This window comes from Mobula birostris, chromosome 13, assembly GCF_030028105.1.
Source record: "Mobula birostris isolate sMobBir1 chromosome 13, sMobBir1.hap1, whole genome shotgun sequence".
In the NCBI taxonomy this organism is placed as follows: domain Eukaryota; kingdom Metazoa; phylum Chordata; class Chondrichthyes; order Myliobatiformes; family Myliobatidae; genus Mobula; species Mobula birostris.
Genome location: NC_092382.1, coordinates 96,142,144 through 96,156,225, shown reverse-complemented (window position 1 = coordinate 96,156,225; position 14,082 = coordinate 96,142,144). Strand labels below are relative to the sequence as shown.

The window sequence follows — 14,082 nt, the reverse complement described above, 5'->3', positions numbered from 1 at the left end:
CGTCATCTCGAACCTGGAGCTTCGCAATGGGTTAGTACGACCGCTCATCGTCCCTCTGCATCATTTTATTTTAAAGCATCCGTTAGTCTTGCGAGACCACGGACCTGCGCCTGGAAAGTCTTCACTCTCCAGGGCACAGGCCTGGGCAGGGTTGTATGGAAGACCAGCAGTTGCCCATGCTGCAAGTCTCCCTCTCCACGGCACCAATGTTGTCCAAGGGAAGGGCATTAGGACCCATACAGCTTGGCACCAGTGTCGTCGCAAGCAATGTGTGATTAAGTGCCTTGCCCAAGGACACAGCACGTTCACTTGGCCGGGGCTCGAACTCATGACCTTCAGGTCCAATGCGTTAACCACTTGGCCACGTGCCCACATTATTATCATTAAAATTGGAAATTGTTTTATTTTTTACATCAAGCTCTGAGCAAAGGGAGTGAAAGTCTTCCTGTTGCGTCTCCTCTGCCATACAGTCCCTCCATCAGAACTACACTAAATCTGCAACTCCGTCAATAATATCCCTCACTTTGTCCCTCTGTTATTACTACCATTCTGTGTGTCACTCCGTGAGCACCCATTGTACTACCTCAACATGAAAAACAGTGTGAACCTCCGCAGACGTGTCCCTCACGGCCGGTGCTTCTCATCGTCTTGTGCGCCTTTGTCGGGACGCCTGTCGTCGCTCTGGGGAGGGGAAGCCGAGTTCACTCAACTAACTCCCGTGGGGCGCGCTCCCCAGTCCAGGCGGCGTCCTTGTGGATCTCCTCTGCATCCTTTCTGTGGTTTCCACGTCCTTCCTGTAGTGAGGCGACCGGAATTGAGTACAGTACTCCAAGTGGGTTCTGAACAGGGTCCTATAAATCTGCAATATTACCTCTCGACTCTTAAACTCAATCTCACGATTGATGAATGCACCGTATGCCTTCTTAACCACAGAGTAAACCTGCGCAGCAGCTTTGAGTGTCCTATGGACTCGGACCCTAAGATCCCCCTGATGCTCTACACTGCCAAGAGCCTTATCATTAACACTACATTCTGCCATCACATTTGACCGACCAAAATGAACCACCTCACACTTATCTGGGTTGAACTCCATCTGCCACTTCTCAGCCCAGTGTTGCCTCCTATCGATGACCCGCTGTAGCATCTAACATCCCTCCACACGATCCACAACACCACCAACCTTTGTGTCATCAGCAAATTTACTAACCCATCCCTCCAGTTCATGATCCAGGCCATTGATAAATATTATGCAGAGAAGGGGGATCAGCGACCTCCACGCAGAATTTGACCCGTCTGCAACCAATCTTTTCCTTCTGTGGACAAGCCAATTCTGGATCCATCTAGCAAAGTCCTCTTGGTTCCCATGTCTCATTACTTTCTCAATAAGCCGTACATAGGGTACCGTATCAAATGCCTTGCTGAAATCCAGAAACACTACATCTACTGCTTACTTTCATCAATGTTTTGTAGAAGGAACTTATAGTCTATGATGCTCTTAAGAACCTATACTTCCAGCATTAATGCCTCCTAACGTGTTTTTTCCGTCATATGCCAAAAAGATCATGCAGATTCTAGAAATCTAGAGCAGCAGAATGCTGGTGATACTCAGCGGCTCAGAGAGCATCCTTTGAGGACAGGACCCTTCGTCCGGACTGGAAGAGAAAGAACAGAAGCCAAAATTCGAAGGTGGGGCCGTGGATGGTGTGCAGGCGTTGTGGTTATTTCTGCTCAATGTGTCAGTCAGTGCGAATCCTCATCGTGTCTCCCCGGCCTTGCTTCCGCTCAATTTGCCGTTCAGTCAGAGCTGTTTCTCAATATTCACCATCACATTATTAGCAGCCAGTCTCTCAATTCACCAGTGTTCTCTACAGTGTGTCTCTCCATCGGTTCCAACCGTGGTCTAACACTCATTTCATTCAGCACCACACAATATCCTTCAATTGATACTACTTCTCAATGAGTTATATGGCTATCACCTCCATTAGTATGTTTAGCGATTTGCATCACCCACCTCTGATTTACTCCATCGGCAAGAAAGCTCATTATAAGTCTATCCAAATTTTCTGCACTTCATCTCTACTCTCGCCTATCATGTGTCTCCTTCAGTACTCCCGGGCCATTACTCCCGAGCCAGCTGCAAGTACTACAACAGTTGTCTTCCTCGTTGCGTCTCATCGATAGTATACCTTAATGTATCACTCCATCAGGACTTGCTCTGTTATACCTTTCTCTCTGTGCAAACCCCAAGAGTATTACTCCGTTATGAACCCTCTGTGCAGCGGTCCGTCGGGACGAACCCACGGCTATCTGTCCAACAGCTTTTTTTTATTTTCCGCAGTGTCATCATTCATTCGGTACCGCAGCGCATTTTGACATTCCATCGGTTGTACCCTCTCTGTCGCACTTCATCGTGACTTGTAACCAGATGGATATCTAACAGTTTCTCTCCATCATTACTGCATTGCTGTTGATCAATTCATCGGCACCACCCTTCCCTGAGCCTAATCACTACCACTCAGTTGTTCACCCCATTAGATATATCCCTCGCCATCCTTCTCCATTGGTATCAATCGTCAATCTCTTATGCCATTCGTCTTCCCCGTGGTTTGCCCTCAATCCGTTCCAATTCTGGCGTATCCCGCCATTATTCTTCCACCATACTGCATCCTTCCAACATTATGGGCTGTCGATGTATTATATCATTATTTAAGCCCTTCATTGTGTATGTCCGCTACTAATGTTCCTCTGGGAATCACTCCGTCAGTGGTGCAGCTGCCTGCTGTAACAACCACGTATTCTGCTGCAGGAGACTACGCGCCTCCGCAGGCTGGCTGCAGAATACGTTCAGTAGTTCCGCACGTTCCTTTACAGCGGTATTGACTTCCGGTCTTTTCCTTGTAGTGTTCTCGAGACTTGACGCAAAGCAGAGCAACGTTACCCTCTCGGCTTCCCATCATCTTTGTCCGGATAGGAGATTACTGTTACGGCAGATGCTCTAAAGGAGCGGCATTCATTTAGAATGTTGTAATTGCTTCCAGCAGCAGTGTTGGCATGTGACATTCAGTTTGCGATTTATAGTCAATGGCCCTGTTGAATTTATCTTCGCATTTCAATTCTACAAATGTCCCCATTAAAGACAGCCGCACCGCTTCAGGGTCCGTGTCTGCGCATTCGGGCCATATCCGATCTTTATGACAGCTAGTCTCCACCACCGAAAATAGATCCAGCTTAGAGGGTTAACCTTGTATCTGAGATTTACTAGTCAGGTAGGGAAGGTGTTACGGTCGATCGAAGCAGTTTTTTTGTGAAGTGATTGAGGCAAAGCGGCACATATCTCGTTTCGCCAAGCCAGTTCTCAGCTCGAGGAGCAAATGTTAGCCCTGGGAGCAACAGTTCAACAGCTCAATACAGACGATCAGAATCAGGCGGCAGGAAGGTTCGCGCTTCCAGCTGCCGTCCAAGAGCTTACAGCCAGAAGCCATTATGGGTGCCGGAAGTCCCTGGGTGTATCGGATCATCAGTACTATCCCTTTCTGCCCCATTCCATCAGTACTACACCGCAAAGTATTGCAGCCGTTCTGTGATTGTGTAGACACCCTCTCAATGTTTTTGTAACAGATCCTTATTTATTTATATTTACCTATTTAGAGATGAAGCCCGGGACATGTCCCACCGCAGCAAGCAGTCCCGCTGTGCAGCAACCTATCCATTTAACACTAACCTGAGACTCTCAGCTAGTCAGGATCGACGATAGACATTGTGTGTTAACTGGCCAGGTGATACCCGAGCCGGGGCAGCAGGGTATGGAGAACAAGTTCTTCCCCATGCAGCACGATCTCTCTCTCCACGCAGCTGGTGAATCCAAAGAGCAACATGTAAGTCCGATACCGTTTTGCACCATCGCTGTCGCAGGAGTTGAATTCAGCGGTGCACTCAGCGTGGGACTGCCTTGGGGACTGCAGCTCCGTACTATTCCTCGGGGTTTCCTCCCGAAGCCTTCCACCATGATTAAGTATAGTCGCAAAGCAGCGGAGATCAGTTTTCCATCTCCGACATGAGCTGCTAACCGCGGAGAACGAGACCCATCTGACAAAAGCGCCGAGTAATCAGCAGCCAATAACTGCCCCTTCTTCGGTCAGTATAAACAGTTCCGCCAGGCTTCGTGGCTAAGCCAGAGGTGAAGGACAGGAGGTGGACTTGGTCCTACTTGAAGCCACTGGGAGCATTTAGTACATAGTGTGACCTTATCCACACAACCATACCCAGCTATGACAATCTTAATTAATTAAGACAGGACAATATAGAATGATAATTTGGCCAAATCGCCTGCACGTCTTTTAAATGCGGGATGAAAACAGCACAAAGCCACACACTAGGGGGGGGGGGGGGGGGAAACGCAGACATCCTGTAGACGACTCCGGAACTCAACTGCGATCTCGGACGCGCCGAGCTATTATAGCGGTAGGCGCGCAGCCCCGGAAAATGTTGAGGCCCCAGTGAGATTCGAACTCACGGCCACTGGTTAACAAGACCAGTGCTCTAACCCCTGAGCTATGGAGCCTCTTTCGCCCCCTCCGTCACCTGAATGGCTGATGAAACCACGAGCTCTTCTGTATTTGCACTACTTGTTTAAAAGTTCTAATACAATTTTAGCTTATTATTTATTGCACTACACTGATGCTCAAAACAAATTTCATAACATATGCCAGTGACATTATACCCCATTCCGATTCTGATTCAGAGCAGGACTATGTCACTGATATCCTCGGTGTCTCACCCTGGAAAACTCACCCACTGGCTGTCACTCCAGCTGCACTCTCCTACAGTGCTCCGTTCAATCTGTACAGCACGGTACCACACAGTTGGTGCTTTCACACTCTGTATCACTGCATTGGTCGCTCCAGGCATGTCCTCCCGTTGTACCACCTCTCCGCGGATAATTACTACCTGACGAACACCACCACCGCCCGCCGCTGACTCACTCCATCGGTTTTACTCCAAAACGTATAATTCTATTATTGCCATGCCTTAGTCTGTCAACCACCTCCACTCACTGTTTTTCTCATTATTACCACTCCTCAGCTTGTTACTCGATCAGTACTACCCCTCATTTTGTCTCGCGATCATTACCGCCCGACAATGTGCTGGCCTGTCGGCGCTGTCTCCCTGCTGCGAGACTCCAACAGTACGGCCGCAGCACAGTGTGTCACTCCACCTGGGTTCCAATCCATCAGCATTACGCTAGCTGTCTATTATTACTAACCCTCGGTGACACTGTCTCGCTAATACCTCCCGCTATGGCTTTCCATCATTACTTCTCCCTTCTGTGTCACTCCAACCGGCCAGTGCTCACCGTGTTTCGACGTCATCACGAGCATGGGGATTCGCAATGGGTTAGTACCACCGCTCATCGTCACTCTGCATCATTATTATAATTAAAATTGAAATTCATTTTATTTCTTATATCAAGCTCAGAGCAAGAGAGAGTAAAAGTTATCCTATTGCGTCTCCTCCGCCAAACAGTTCCTCCATCAGTACTGCACTTCAGTGTGCAATCCCGTCAATAGTATCCCTCACTGTCTACCTCCGTCATTACTACCACTCTGTGTGTCACTCCATGAGCTCGGCATCCATTGTGTTTCCTCAACGTGAACAGCAGTGTGAGCCTCCACAGACGTATCCCTCACGGGGTCTGTCAATCATTGCTACACGTCTGTATGCTCCCCATTATTAATAACCATTAGTTCCTCACTCTGTCAGTAATACCGCACAATGCGTCGCTCCACCTGTACTAACATTCGTCGTCACTGCGTCATTACTGCCGACGTGTGTCTCCTTCCATGTGCCCTGCAAAGCACTCTACCATTCCACACGTTCTTCCCTTCTTTGTTTAAAATAAGAGGCTTCCTTCTCCTAGACGGATTGAAGTCCACGGCTGAGGAGCCAACCTGCCCTACGAAACCAATTTTGGGGCGCCAGGTGTCCACCTTTTCTCCTTCCCTTGTCAGTGGAAACCGTTCTGGCGGGCCTAGTAGCTAAACCACACATGAAGGCCAAGAGTCGGACTTATTTGTCAGCGGTGTCAGAGATGCCCGCTATTTGGAGCACTTAATATGTATCACCCCACCATAACTTGCTCTGTTACACCTTCCTCTCTGTGCAAACCCCAAGTGTATTGTTCCATTATGAACCCTCAGTGCAGCGGTCATTTCAGGACAAACCCAGCGGTGATCTGTCCTATTTTTTTTTATTTCCAAGGTTGCATCATTCAGTCAGTAACACAGCCAATTTTGCCACTTCATCTGTGGTGCCCTCTCAGCCTCACATGATCATGACTAGCAATCAGAGTGTCACAACGCCAGCTGGACTTCTCACAGTTTCTCTCTCTCATTACTGTATTGCCGTTGATCAGTCCATCGGCACTACCCTTCCCTGAGCCTCATCACCATCACTCAGTTTGTCACCCCGTCCGAATTACCCCTCGCCATGCTTCTCCATTCTTACCAATCGTCAGACTCTTATGCCATTTGTCTTTCCCGTGGCGTACACTCCATCCGTTCCAGTTCTGATGTATCACACCAATATTCCTCCACCACACTGCATCCTTCCACCATTACGGACCTTCGCTGTGTTATATCGCTATTTTAGCCCTTCATTGTGTCGGTCCGTGATTAATGTTTCTCTGGGAATCACTCCGCCAGTGCTGCACCTTCCTGCTGTCACAACCACGGATTCTGCTGCAGGGTCTACGCGCCTGCGCAGTCTGGGTACGGAATACCGTCAGTAGTTGCGCACGTTCCAGCTGATTACACTCCATTATGGCGATATTTTACTCCCTGCTTTCCCTTGTAGTCTTGTCGAGGTTTGACCAAAATCAGAGCAACGTTACGCTCTCGGCCACTCCTCATCTTTCTTCGGGAAGGAGATTGCTGTTACGGGAGACGCTGTAAATGAGCGGCATTCATTTAGAGTGTTGTCATTGCTTCCAGCAGCCGTGTTGCCATGTGACATTCAGCTTGCGATTCATAGTCAAAGGCCCTGTTGAATTAGCATCTATGATTTTTCTTTTCATTTAAATTCTACAGCAGTCCTCATTAAAGACAGCCGGCCCGCTTCAGGGTCTGTTTCTGCGCACTTGGGCCATAACCGAACTTTTTGACAGCAAGTCTCGAACACCGAAAGTAGACCCAGCACAGAGGGTTGACCTTGTCTCTGAGATTTGCTGGTCAGCTAGGGAGGGAGTTACGGTCGATCGAATCCGTTTTGGGAGAAGTGACTGAAGCAACGCGGCACATAACCTCCTTTCGGCAAACCAATTCCCAGCTGGAGGAGCAAATGTTAGCCCTCGGAGCAACACTTCAGCAGCTCAGATGAACGGAGTCAGGCGCTAGTAAGTTTCGCTTTTATATCTGCGGCCCATGAGCATCCAGCCAGGAGCCATTATGGGTGCCGGAGGTCCCTGGGTGTGTCGGAACATCTGTCCTATCCCTTTCTGCCTCAACCCATCAGTACTACACCGCAAAGTATTGCAGCCGTTCTGTGATTGTGCAGACACCCTCCCAATGTTTTAGGAGCTGCTTCTTATTCATTTACATTTACTTATTTAAAGATAAAGCCCGGGACAGGTCCCTTGGAAGCAAGGAGTCGCGCTACGCAGCAACCCATCTGTTTATCACGAAACGGAAGCCCTCAGCTAGTCAGGATCGACCATGAATGTTGTGTCTTAGCTGTCCACGTGATACCGAAGCCAGGGAAGCATGCTATAGAGAGCAGGTTCTTACCCATGCAGCAAGCTCTCCTTCTCCACGTAGTTGGTGAATCCAAAGAGGAACATCTAAGGCCGATGCAGTTTCGCACCATCGGCATTGCAGGAGTTGCCGTTTAGCGGTGCACTCAGCCTAGGACTGCCTTGGGGTCTGCAGCTCCATACTTTTCCTCGGGGTGTCCTCCCGAAGCCTTTCCCCATGAGGAGCTATAGTCGCAAGGCGGGCGGAGATCAGTTTCCGTCTCCGAGATAAGCTGTTAGCCACGGAGAACGAGTCCCAACTAACCAAAGCGACTAGTAATCACCAGCCAATAACTGCCCCTTCTTCGGTCAGTATAAACAGTTCCGTCAGGCTTTGTAGCTCAGCCGGAAGTGAAGGACAGGAGGTGGACTTGGTTGTCAGATGCTAGCTGAAGCCACTGGGAGCATTTAGTAGATACTTGGAGCTTATCCACACTTCGATGCCTGGTTATGCCAATCTTAGGTAATTAGGACTGGACAATATAGAATGATAATTTGGCCTAATCGCCTGCAGGTATTTTGAATGCAGGAGGAAAGCGGCGCAAAGCCACATACTAACGGGGATCATACGCAGACTTCCTGCAGACGACCCTGCAATTGAACTGCGACCTCGGATGCGCCGAGCTGGAATGGCGAGATGCTAACCCCGGAAAATGCTGAGGCCCCAGTGAGATTCGAACTCACGACCCCTGGTTTACAAGACCAGTGCTCTAACCCCTGAGCTATGGAGCCTGCTCAGCCATCTGAATGGACGATAAACACGCGAGGTCTTCTTTATTTCCACTACTTGTTTAAAGGTTCTAATGCAATTTTAGCTTATTACCTATTGCAGTATACCGATGTGCAAAACAAATTTCATAACATATCCCGGTCACATTATACTCCGTTCCGATTCGGATTCACCAGCAGTACTACTCAGAGCTTGCCACTACATGAGTGCTAACATCGGTACGTCACCCTGGAACACTCACCCACAGTAAGTCACTCCAGCAGCAATATCCTTCAGTGCTGTGCTCAATCAGTACAGCACGGTACCACCCTGTTGGTGCTTACACTCTGTCTACCACTGCATTAGTCTCCCTAAACATGTCCTTCCGTTCGTACCAGCTCTCCTTACTCCAAATCGTATAATTACATTAGCAAGAACACCTCACTGTGTTCGCCATCTGTTTTTCTCATTATTACTACACCTCAGTGTGTTTAGAAGTGTTCCTACGCTGACGAGCCCCACCTCTCCGAAGTAACTAGGTTTGGGGTGCCAGTGCTCCGCCTTTGCTCCCTCCCTTGTCTGTAGAATCAGTTTCGTCGGGTCTAGTAGCTGAGCCACACGGGAAGGCCAACAGTTGGACTTAGTTGTCGGAGGCTGTTCGAGAGGCACGAAAATTGGAGCACTTTATAGGGAGAAACATAGAGAAACAGAGAAAGCCGACAGCATAGTATCGGCACTTCGGTCCACAATTGTTTGCCGAGCATGTACTTACTTTAGAAATTACCGAGAGTTACCCATAACCCTCTATTTTATCCCAAGAGTCTCTTAAAAGACCCTATCGTTTCCGCCTCCACTACCGTCGCCGGCAGACCGTTCGTCGCAGGCTCAATCCTCTGTGTCAAAAACCGGCTCCTGACATCTCCCTTGTACCTGCTTCCAAGCACCTTAAAACTGGACCCTATCGTGTTAGCCTTACTCTGGCGTAAGACCTTTGAGTATCCGCACGATCAATGCCTCTCATCATCGTATACACCTCTATCAGGTCACTTCTCATCCTCCGTCGCTCCAAGGAGAAAAGGCCGAACTCACTCAACGTAATCTCAGAGGGCATGTTCCGAATCCAGGCAAACTCCTTTCTCTCTGTGCAAAAGTCAAGTGTATTATTCCATTATGAACCCTCAGAGTAGCGGTCCATCAGGCCGAACTCAGCAACGATCTGTCCAACAGTGTTTAGCCATAAGTGAAATCAAGGAGGTGGACTTTGTTGTCAGAGGAGACTTGAAGCCACTGGGAGCATTTAATACATAGTGGGAGCCAGTCCCCACTACCAACCCCGGCTATAACAACCTTAGGTAATTAACATAGGATAATATACAATGATAAGTTGGCCTACACGACCGCACGTCTTTGTAATGCTTGACGAAAACGGCGCAAACCCACACACGAACGGGGAAAATATGCAAACCCCCTGCAGACGACGCTGGAACTGAACTGCGATCTCGGACGCGCCGAGCTGTAATAGCGACATGCAAAACCCGAAAAATGTTGAGGCCCCAGTGAGATTCGAACTCACGGCCCCTGGTTTACAAGACCAGTGCTCTACCCCTGAGCTATGGAGCCTCGTTCGCCCACTCCCCCACCAGAATGGATGATCAACCCGCAAAGTCTTCTTTCATTGCACAACTTGTTTAAAAGTTCTAAAGTATATTGCACTATATTGATGTCAAAACAAATCTCTACAACGTATCCCAGTCACATTATACCACATACCTATTGTAATTTACCAGCAGTACTACGTCACAGCTTGCCACTACAGCAGTGTCATCGCAGAGGTTGCAAGAGGTACGTTGTAAACAACATCAAACTGCCTTAGGGACCCCCGCTCCGTATTTCTTCCTCGGGGTTTACTCCCGTAGCCTCGAGGTATGAGGCGCCATTGTTCCGCCTTTGCTCGCTCTCTTGTCAGTCGGAACAGTTTCGTCGGATGTCGAAGCTGAGCCACGCGTGAAGGCCAAGAGTTAGACTTGGTTGTGAGAGGCTGTTAGACATGCACGCTCTTTGGAGCACTTAATAGGTAGAAACATAGAAAAAAACATATAAATCCTTCAGCATAATACAGGCCCTTCGGCCCACAACGCTGTGCTGCACGTGACCTTACTTTAGGAATTACCTAGAGTTACCCATAACCTCTATTTTCGTAAACTCCATGTACCTATCCAGGCGTCTCTTAAAATGCCCTAACGTATCCGCCTCCAACACTGTCGCCGGCAGCCCATTCCTCGCACCCACAATCCTCTGCGTAAAACAATGACAATTGATATCTCCTCTGAACTTACTGACAAGCAGCTTAAAACTGTGTCCTCTCCTGTGAGCCATTTCAGCCCTGGGAAATGCCTCTGACTGTCCACACGCCTCTGACTATCCATCAATGCCTCTCATCATCTTCTACACCTCTATCAGGTCACGTCTCACACTCCGTCGCTCCAAGGGGAAAAGGCCAAGTTCGCTCAACCTATTCTCATAGTTCGTACCAACTCTCCTTAGTCCAAATCGTATAATTCCATTAGGAAGACACCTCATCACCTCATTTTGCCTCTCCATGACTACCAACACTCGCTGTTATTCTCATTATTATTACCCCTCAGTGTGTTTCGAAGTACTTGTGACAAACGGAGATAACCTTTATATTTATCTCACAATATAACTGCGTTAAGGACGGCGCCTCGGCGTATCACTTCAACAATTTTCAACTTAAATGTATAGTAGCAGTCGGAGGAGTAGTAGGCAGCCATCAATCCCAGGGGATTATGGGTTTGCGCCTCAAGTGGTCTGTGGCATCTCCAGGGCGCAAGCCTGTGCGGGAAGTTGTGAAGAACCGGCGGTTCTCCATGCGGGTTACCCCTCTCCACGTCGCTGATGTAATCCAAGGGAAGGGGAAGGGTTGATATAGCAGTGTCGTCGCAGAGGCTGCCAGAGTGAATTTGTAAGCAACATTAAACTGCCTAGGGGACCCTGGCTCCGTTTTTTCCACCTCCGGGTATGACAGCAAGCAGGCAGAGGTTTAAATTCAAAGTTTTCCTTCTCCAAGGCGGAATGCCGTCCATCGCTAACGAGCCCACCTGCACGAAGCAATAAGGTTTGAGGCGCCAGTGGTCCGCCTTTACCCCTTCTCTTCTCAGTATAAATAGTTTCGTCGTGTCTATTAGCTAAGCCAGACGTGAAGGCCAAGAGCTGGACTTGGTTATCAGAGGCTGTTAAATATGCACGCTATTTGGAACACTTAATTGGCAGAAACATAGTAACAGAGAAAATGTACAGTATACTACAGACCCTTCGGACAACGATGCTGTGCCGAACATGTACTTACGTTAGGAATTACCTAGAGTTCCCATAGCCGTCTGTTTTCTTAAGCTCCATGTACCCCATCCTGGAGTCTCCTAAAAGACCCGATTGTATCGCCCCCACCACCGCCGCCGGCTGCCCATTCCACGCACTCAACGCACTCTGCATAAAAAAAACAGCCCTGTCATCTCCTCTGTACCTACTTCCAAGCACCTTAAAACTGTGCCCTCTCGTGTTAGCCGTTTCGGACCTGGGGAAAAGCCTCTGACTATCCACACGCTCAATGCCTCTCATCATCTTGTCTACCTCCACCAAGTCACCTCTCCTCCTGCGTCACTCCAAGGAGAAAAAGCAAAGTTCACTCACCCTATTCTCATGGGAATGCTCCCCAATCCAGGCAAAATCCTGGTAAATACCCTCTGCACACTATCTATAGTTTCCACATGCTTCCTGTAGTGAAGTGACCAGGACAAAGCACAGTACTCCAGGTGGGGTCTAACCAGAGCCCTATAAAGCAGTAACATTACCTCTCGGCTCTTAAACGCAATCCCAGGAGAGATGAAGGCCGATACACCGTATGCCTTCTTAACCACAGAGTCAAGCTGCGCTGCTGCTTTGAGTGTCCTATGGACTCGGAACCCAAGATCCCTCTGATCTCCCACACTGCCAAGTGTCTTACTATTAATACGTCATTCTGTCTTCATATTTGACCTACCAAAATGAATCACCACACACATCTGGGTTGAACTCCGTCTCCCAGTTCTCAGCCCAGTTTTGCATCTTATCGATTTTCTGCTCTATCCTCTCACAGCCCTGCACACTATCCACAACATCCCCAACATTTGTGTCATCAGCAACATTTCTAACTCATCCCTTCACTTCTTCATCCAGGTCATTTATGAAAATCACGAAGAGCACGGGTCCCAGAACACATCCCTGAGGCACACCACTGGTCACCAACCTCCATGCAGAATATTATCGGACGGCAAACACTCTTTGCCTTCCATGGGCAAGCCAGTTCTGGACACACAAAGCAAAGTCTCCTTGGGTCCCGTGCCTCCTTACTTTCTAAATAAGCTTTGCATGGGGTACCATATCAAAGGCCTTGCTGTGACCCATATACACGAATCTTCTGCTCTACCTTCATCAATATTTTGTCCTGGGAGATGTGAAGCTCTGACAATCTGAGGAATCTATATTTCCGGCATTAATGCCTCGTAGCGTGACTTTCGTCATGTGTCTAAAAGATCATGCAGACTCTAGAAATCCAGAGCTGTGTGCGCAAAACGCTGGAGAAACTCAGCAGTTTAGACAGCATCTAAGGAGGTCAATAAACAGTGACCTTTGAGACCAAGATACTTTGTCCGAACAGAAGCCAAAATCGGAAAGTGGGGCTGTGGAAGGTGCGCAAACGTTGTCGTTATTTCAGCTCAATGTGTCCGTCAGTGCGAATCCTCATCGTGTCTCCTCAGCATTGCTTCGCCTCTATTTGCTATTCCGTCAGAACTGTCCCTCGTTATTTACCACCTCTTTATTACCAGCTTGTCTCTCAATCCACCAGTGTTCTCCACAATGTGTCTCTCCATCGGTTCCAGCCATGGTCTAGCACTCATCTCACACTGCACCACCCAATATACTTCAATCAACACTACTTCTCACTGAGTGAAATGATTATTACCGCCATTACTGCGTCTGGCGATTGGCACCACCCATCTCTGATTCACTCCAGCAGTAAGTAAGTTTATTTCATCACTACACCTCCACTACTCACATCCTTTCTGCACTCTATCTCTACTATCGCCTATCATGTGTCTCCATCAGTAGTCCCGGGCCATGTGTCACTCCACCAGTTTTACCGTGTAATGTCTATCTCTATCGATGCTACAGCTTAGGGATCACTCCATCAGGTCTTGCTTTGTTATACCTGTGCAAACCCCAAATGTATTACTCCTTTATCAACACCCAGTGCAGCGGTCCGTCAGGACGAACCCAGTGGCAATCTGTCCAACAGTTTCTATTTCAGAGGTGGCATTATACAGTCAGAACCGCAGCGCATTTCTTCCCTCCAGCTGTTGTTCCCTCTCAGCCTCACATGGTCATGACTAGTAATCAGACTGTCACAACGCCAGTTGGATTTCTCACAGTTTCTCTCTGTCATTACTGTATTGCCGTTGATCAGTTCATCGGCACTACCCTTCCCTGAGCCTTATCACCAACACTCAGCCGGTCACCCCATCAGAACGAT

General features: G+C 48.5%; 3 non-coding genes across 3 annotated transcripts; all 3 read right to left on the bottom strand.

The window, feature by feature from the left end:
- Positions 1 to 4,488: 4,488 nt before the first annotated feature.
- Positions 4,489 to 4,561, bottom strand: trnat-ugu (transfer RNA threonine (anticodon UGU)). The gene has a single exon. It is a non-coding gene; the product is annotated as a tRNA-Thr (tRNA).
- A 3,884-nt stretch (positions 4,562 to 8,445) lies between these two features.
- trnat-ugu (transfer RNA threonine (anticodon UGU)) lies at positions 8,446 to 8,518 on the bottom strand. The gene has a single exon. It is a non-coding gene; the product is annotated as a tRNA-Thr (tRNA).
- Positions 8,519 to 10,043: 1,525 nt separating this feature from the next.
- On the bottom strand, positions 10,044 to 10,115 carry trnat-ugu (transfer RNA threonine (anticodon UGU)). The gene has a single exon. It is a non-coding gene; the product is annotated as a tRNA-Thr (tRNA).
- Between the last annotated feature and the right edge of the window lie 3,967 nt (positions 10,116 to 14,082).